Raw genomic sequence first — 7,377 nt, 5'->3', positions numbered from 1 at the left:
GCTGCTTCGATTTTGACCATTCTTCTTTATTTCAGTTTCTCCTCGGCTCCTTTACCATATTTAGGCGTAATCCTAAATCGCTGGAGTGCCCCTTTAATTTAGTGACAGTTAATATTAGAGAAATAGACGATAAGCGAGTATAGAAAACCCTCAAAATGAATGCAATATAATTTTCTGTTGATGCATATGCCTATACACATGCAAAAAAAAGAAAAAAGAGAAAAGAATAGCACAGAGGACTTTTTTTTGTTATTGTTGCAAAGTTTATAGGGCTACGAACATCTCCTCATTTCCTGCCAAGATTTGACTAAACTAAGCCACCAGGAGCTCTTTTCTCTTTTAGGGATCCATGCAGGCAGGCAAGCAGTCAACACTGACATTTAGTGAGCGATGATTTCATATCTCAGTTTACTATTGAGATATTCATACTGCATACTGTGTGTGTGTCAGTCATCAGTATCTCACCTTTTCCACTGGAATATGCAAAGAAAATAACTTTTAAATTCCAGTTTGCAGACTGTTATTTGAATCGTCACCCTCGCTAATGTTCTGTTAGTGCATCTGGCAAAATGTTCTGTTATTTGTTTCAGCCACATCTGTAATGTAATTATTGTATTTTTACCAGAAGCTGTTAACAGATATTTTGTAATCAGATGAATCCTTATAGATGTTATACTTGGGCAACATGGGGGAGTGAAGAATTTTAAAAGAGGAAGCGTGGAAAACGTGTATCCCACTCTGTTTATTGATTTCACTTTTACGGTTGCAGAAAGGTAGAGAGGCAAAAAAAATCATTTATAGAGCGTGGAAGGTTTGCATGTTTGCATGTGTGTGTGTGTGTGGGTGTGTGTCGCTGATCCATGTGTGTGTTTTGCTGTGTTTTTCTTTTTCCTTTTTTTTTCCCTCTCTCTCTCTTTTTTGGCTGTAAGTCCTTTGTGAAGTCTGAAATCAGCTCCTCTGTTCCAGCCTGTCTGCTCTCCGGCCTTCAGGCTTCACTTCAAACGATTCTGTGTGAATTACAGGATGTAAAGATTGCCATTTATCTGAGCGGCCGTCTATCTGAGCACATGTTTGATTAGTGATACACACACACACACACACACACCATGGATGAATTTACTGCTTTGAAGTCACTGATAAATGTCTCTGAATTCAGCTCTAAAGGTTAAATATGGGCCCTTTGGAGTGCTTGGCATCTCCATTTCTTTGGAGTATATGAAAAAAGATGGGAGAGGTGTGACTGTATATATATATGTGTGTGTGTGTGTGTGTGTGTGTGTGTGTGTGTGTGTGTGTGTGTTGATATCAAAGGGGTTAAATTATGTATATCTGATTCAACTGCACGCTTCACACGATCACACACACACACACACACACACTTCTCCCCTTGGGGACTCCCTTCCCTCCCATTACTCCCGAGTCAGGGCCCTCCCTGCTTACTGAGCGAATTACAACTGCAGAGAGGGTCATCCGGGGTTGTGAAGGACTCGGAGAGAGAGCGAGAGAGACGGAGAGAAAAAGAGAAAGAGAGAGGTATGTGTCACATAATGTAGTGTAGCTAACTCATGCCCTCACAGCCTCGCTTTGAAGCTTCACTTCCTCTCTCTCCGATCCCTTTTGCAAACACAACTTCCCTTTCACCTGGAGGCAGTATGTATGTGCGAGTGTCTGTGTGTGTGTGTGTGTGTGTGTGTGTGTGTGTGTATATAATATGTGTGTACGTGTTGGTATATGTGTGTTTTCAAGCTCTTACTCATCAGCTTTGGTCTTTTGTGTGTAATATTGTGCAATTGTGAATTATCTCTGTACGTCCATTATGTGTATCCAAGAAGAGAGGGAGTGAAGTAGAGAGGGAGAGAGGAAAATAGAGGATAAATCAGAGGCCAAATCAATGAGCACGGAGTCCTTGGGCAGAAAGCAATAAACTCCATTAACAAGGTGCAGCCACATTATCTGGGTGGGTGTGAAAAAAGGATTAATATTGATATAGAAACCAACTGCGTGTTTTATTAGAGTTTTTATTTTTCTAACACTTTGCCCTTTTTGTGAGCTGGGTTTGCTATTTAAGTGTGTGTGTGTGTGTGTGTGAGTGCATTACTTTGAGGTGGAGTCCCTTCACCACATCTGCAATGCAGCAGAAAACACAAAAAAGAGAGGGAGGAAGAGAGAGGCTCACGTGCTCCGACAAAAGAGTGACGCCGTCCTCGAACGGGTTTGCCTCTTTTTTTTTTTTTTTTTTTTTTTTAGCTACTTAATAAAACTTTAACATTGGAAGCTAGCGCCCAAGTAGCTCACACGACATCCTGTTAAGTATTAACCGAGATTAACCTGGTGTGCAAAAATCAGCTTTTTTTTTTTTTAAAGGAACACCCACAATCCCTGGACACATCTGCATTGCACACACACACGCACACTTACACACACATACACGCAGCACCCTGCACCAAGCCAACGCAGATGTGGCTAAATGGGGTGACCTTTACAAACAGATCATGTAGTGTATGGACTTCACCTCCCACAAGCTAATGCACCACCCATATTTTAGTGGTGACTTCACACTGTAACCTATGCTGAAAAAAATGTGTTATGTTTATACTTTTTTTTCCAAGTGTATTTAGATTTTTTTTAAAGTATGGATTGTGTTTTGGGGTATTCTCAGTGGAATTACTGTGCTTGTTAATGAAATATGAGGAAATCTGTGGCCCTGAGTATTGGTATCCATTGTATCGCCCTTTATGAATCACTGTTCATGTGTTGTTTGTTGATTTGCTGTGTTTATTTTGCTGTTTTTAAAAATGCATATCTGTGTCTATAATTCTCATAATGGGGGATATGGAACAATAGAGCTCAATCTACAAAAAAAAGAGGAAAAACTAAATATGCCAAGACTAAAAAAAGGGTCTCACTCTGTTTAACCCCTTTCCTCCTGATCCCCAAGAATCCTCTGGCACTCACCTGTCAATCACAGACCGACTTGACTGACCTCCGACCTTTGACCTCTTAACGGGATTTTAATCGTCTCACCGGCAGCATGTGGACTGCTCATTCACTGTCTGTCCCTCCCTCAATCACGCGCTCAAACATCACACACGCTAACACACCTACTTTTGTGTGTGCGCGTGTGTGTGAGAGTCTGTGATCAACCTTTTAAGGATTTTTTTGCCTTTTTATTTATTTTTTTTAGCTCTTCTTTGTACTGCATGGACGATCCAAGTTATTGTGACAAAGTCTTCCAGAAAAGATTTTAAGGAAATTACCATAATCTTTACTTCTTGTCTTCCAAATGCAAAAAGAGTGCTTCAGTCTTCCAGCTATCAAAGCCACAATGACACTATTTTTGTATTCAAATGGGGCAAAAAATATATCTATATATAAATATATATAAATATATCCATGCAAATGTGGTCGGGGTGCAATAACTCCCCCTGTTGCTGGCACGGTGGAATAACACAACTACTATACACCACCCAAAGCTGATCATCAGACCCTTGGGTCACCTGGAGAAAGGAGCTGAGAAGGACAACAAAGAGTCGTTGGTTTTGCGGCTTTGAAACTCCTGGGCTGAGGCGAGAATCACAGGCAGGCGGGACTACAAGCATGCATGCGCCAATCATTTACTGGACACCTTCAAAGAAACAGTCTTTACCCAATATTTACTCTTTAACCCCTTTAACCTCTCAACCTCCCCCCATCCTCAACACTCTATAATCCCAAACTCTTGTCTCTGCATTTGCAATATGATCTGTATTTATTTCTATAATAACTTACACAAAGTCAAGGGAGACGTATTATTGGATATAATTGAATAAAACAAACTAATATATTTGTATGATTGTAAAGCTGGTCTCTTGAGTGTTTTCTTCAGTGTTTTGATATCATTCCTACTATCTACATTTATACATTAAAAATTGGGCTTTTTAAAAACCTTTTATTTTATAGCATCTAGTACTGACCCAAGCAAATACAATATGTTATATTAAAATATGTGTACTTTTTCCCTGGGGCAGTTTTCCATGGTTTGGGCTAATTTGGTTCAATTAGTCAGGATCAAGGAAAAAATTATACATTTTTGCCTTTTAGAGCTCATTCATTTCACACTAGCTTTTGATACAAACCAACTACTACAAATTTAAAATCCACTGGCTGGTCTTCTTTGCCTTCTCACCACTAATAGACCACACCAAACAGGTGAGTTGGTTTTAAACGATCACCACCTTTCCAAAGGTGAGGTGGTACGCTGGCCATTACAAAGAACAGCAAGATCGTTCAAATGGAGACAGCATCTTTTAGAAGGTGTTTGTCAAATTTGTTGTGGTAGAATTAGTTGTGTAAAGAATGAAAAAAAAGATTCAAAAACTTGCCAACTTTCTCAGCTCCACATACATGGCCCATCACTACATGAATGTTTCAAAAATTGTCCCTCCTAGTTCAGATTTTGGGAAAGTTGGTGGGACAGGATTAACTATATGAAAGAACTTAGAGCATACCGTTACCGTCCTTGTGTAGCCATTACGCTCAGTTTTAATCAGGTACGATAATTTGCAGACGATCTTGCACAATTTCCTTCATAACTTCTACGGATAACTTAAAGTATTGGTATTGCGGCAGAAAGATAAACAGCAGGTGGATGAATTTATGCTAACACGGCAATTTGTGCTACCAACTGTCACCAAAGGGTTGGTCTGCTTTGCTGTCCCACCCCACAGAGATAACAGGTTCAGTACCCATACATGTTTGCCTGATCACAAACCTTTGGTTCTAAAGTGTACTTTGATGACTTTCAACTGAAGTTCGTAAAGACAATTCCAGTTAAAAACTTTTGGAAACTCAGATAAGATCAAGTTTATCTCTGTGAGGTAATTAGGAGAATAAATAAAAAAGAAAGTGATTACACTGATGCATTTCAATATAATTAAAGTGAGAAAGAAAGTGGGATCCTTGACACTGTCTTGGAATAAAACATAATGATCGCCAAAGTGTGTTTACAGTGGCAGCATTCACTTTTTAAATGTAATCTTGTTACTATAATCTTGTTATGTGTCATCTGCTACGTCCTACCTATGAAAATAACAATCATGACAAAACATCAAATCCAATTTAAGTTAACTACTTACTTTTGAATTAAAGTGTGATGTATTGTGGTTGCTCTGGGGAGAGATTCCTGACTTTGAATGGCTGCCAACAGGAGCTTTATTCACTCCCTCCTGACCACCAATTTGATGTGTGACTTGACACGGGCTGCTAGCTGTTAATAGTTAGCTTCTATGGTAATTAAATTGGCGGCAGACCAAATGGCAGTGACAGTGGATCATAAATTACAGTGGCGTGGATGGCCAATGAATGTGTGTGAGAGCACAGTGGCATGAAGAGATGAGTAAAGGGATGTAGGGAGGATAGAGATGTTTTACTGCAGGAGCCTTCAGAAAATACAGCAGTGGTGGCAGTTTCAGGGTTTGATCATTTTAGTGTTATACTGTGGAAATAATGGCCGCTGTATCACCTCTATATGTCCAGTAATTTGTTGACAGGAATATAGCCAGGGTATTTTTTATGATTAAATCAAGTTTTATATCACAGCAGACAAAACAACAGTATACACATTGTGTGATATACCTTTTTTTAAGTGTTACCTTTTCCATCAATGTTGAGGAGTAACAGCCAATCAATCTCCATCAATCTTAGCTATGTTCTTGAAAAAACTGCTGCTACATTCCAGCTGATTTATAGAAGAAACTGGAAAGTTAAGAGCCTTTTGTATTTGTAGAGGTGAGAAACCACCGTATGCATGAAAAGTAGCCAATGTACATCCACTGTATGTGGCAATAATATTGGTGATTTCCCCCATAGAATACGCCAAATATGGAAGGTCTCCACATTTGCACAGCAGGGTTCAATATGAATTTCTACCAGCAAAGATCACACCATTTACTGTACAATTTTTTTTACTGGAATCAGATGTTTCAGGTGAATGAAGGTAGGGGTATTCTCATAGTTGGACATCCTGCAAAAAAAGAAACAACACAGCCAATACATTTTCAATTAAGACCATATTTACCTTAATACTGGGATTGACTTTCTTCACGTTGTATTTGTAGTTTGTTGTTGCAATCACAGTGAGGCATTCAAGATGAGCATAGACATCAGTCGGGACATCACTTTCTGTGCAAATGGTTTCATCTCAAGCAGCAGGGACAACTGCACGAGGACGTCATAGAGCGATTCATCGCAGGATGGATTTCATCTACAAGTAATCGGTGAGTGCTAGTTTTTTAAAATGTTCTCTCAGTTGGATTTTGGTGCTGGTCCTGATTGAAACACCACCGCGCTACTGGTTATAAGCTACCATGCGAGCCACCAATTAAAGCTTGTCGAGCCACATGTGGCTCACGGGATTCGCAATGAGTATCTCTGCCTGAATGATTGGAGGTGGAATGGAGTGAAGATCAAGTTGTGGTTGAAATAAGAATTTAACTAAAAGGGATGAACCATGGATTGAATCATGATTGATAATAGGTGTAGAATGGTAGGTGTTATGGCTACCATGTCTCGATGAAGCATCAAGCAGATGAGGAAGCAGAAAAGCAGATTTGGGGGCAATGGAATAAACAAAGACAAAAGGAGAGCGAAAAGAAGTTAGACCCACCTACGTAGGTTGAAATACAGAGCTGTAGTGAACCAGGAAACATCTGTAAAAAAAAACCTCTCATTGACATTTGTAATAAAGCATATAATTATAAATCCAACCTTGGAATGTTGTTCTTATGAGTAGACTATGGCCTATTGTTCAATTGATATGTTTAGATAAGGATGATAGACAATATTGTTGTTTAATCAATATTTCTGTTTTTAGCAGTCTTCAATGAACACCATTTCCCATAAGTCTATGGCTTTGGAAGAAAAAAAACTAATCTCAAGTAAACATTTTACTTTGTAGCCTGAAAGATGTGACTGGCGATCCCAGATATTTTCAGGTATTGATCTGTACTGTATTGTTGTGTTTTTATGAAAATGTGGTTACATTTAGAGCTGGTTTAACTGTAAGTAACATTCTAATATTCTTATGTCACTCTCCTATCACTAAATATTTGTGAAACTAAACCTTTACTCATTTTGCTGGTACCCCTACAAGACCTGTTGCTGGTACCACAACCATAGCTTGAGAACCACTGGGTAAATAAACTGTCATTGGCCAGAGTCAGGCCTGGTCCACACTCACAGAGGGGGTGTACAGTCACACACACACACACACACACACACACACACACACACACACACACACACACACACACACACACACACACACACACACACACCCTCCCCTCCCTCCACAAGGTAATTGGAGCAGACACCAGTTGGCCTGACTGACAGACAGCAACA

Source organism: Scomber japonicus, chromosome 22 (genome assembly GCF_027409825.1).
Source record: "Scomber japonicus isolate fScoJap1 chromosome 22, fScoJap1.pri, whole genome shotgun sequence".
Lineage (NCBI taxonomy): Eukaryota > Metazoa > Chordata > Actinopteri > Scombriformes > Scombridae > Scomber > Scomber japonicus.
This window is presented reverse-complemented; position numbering follows the sequence as displayed.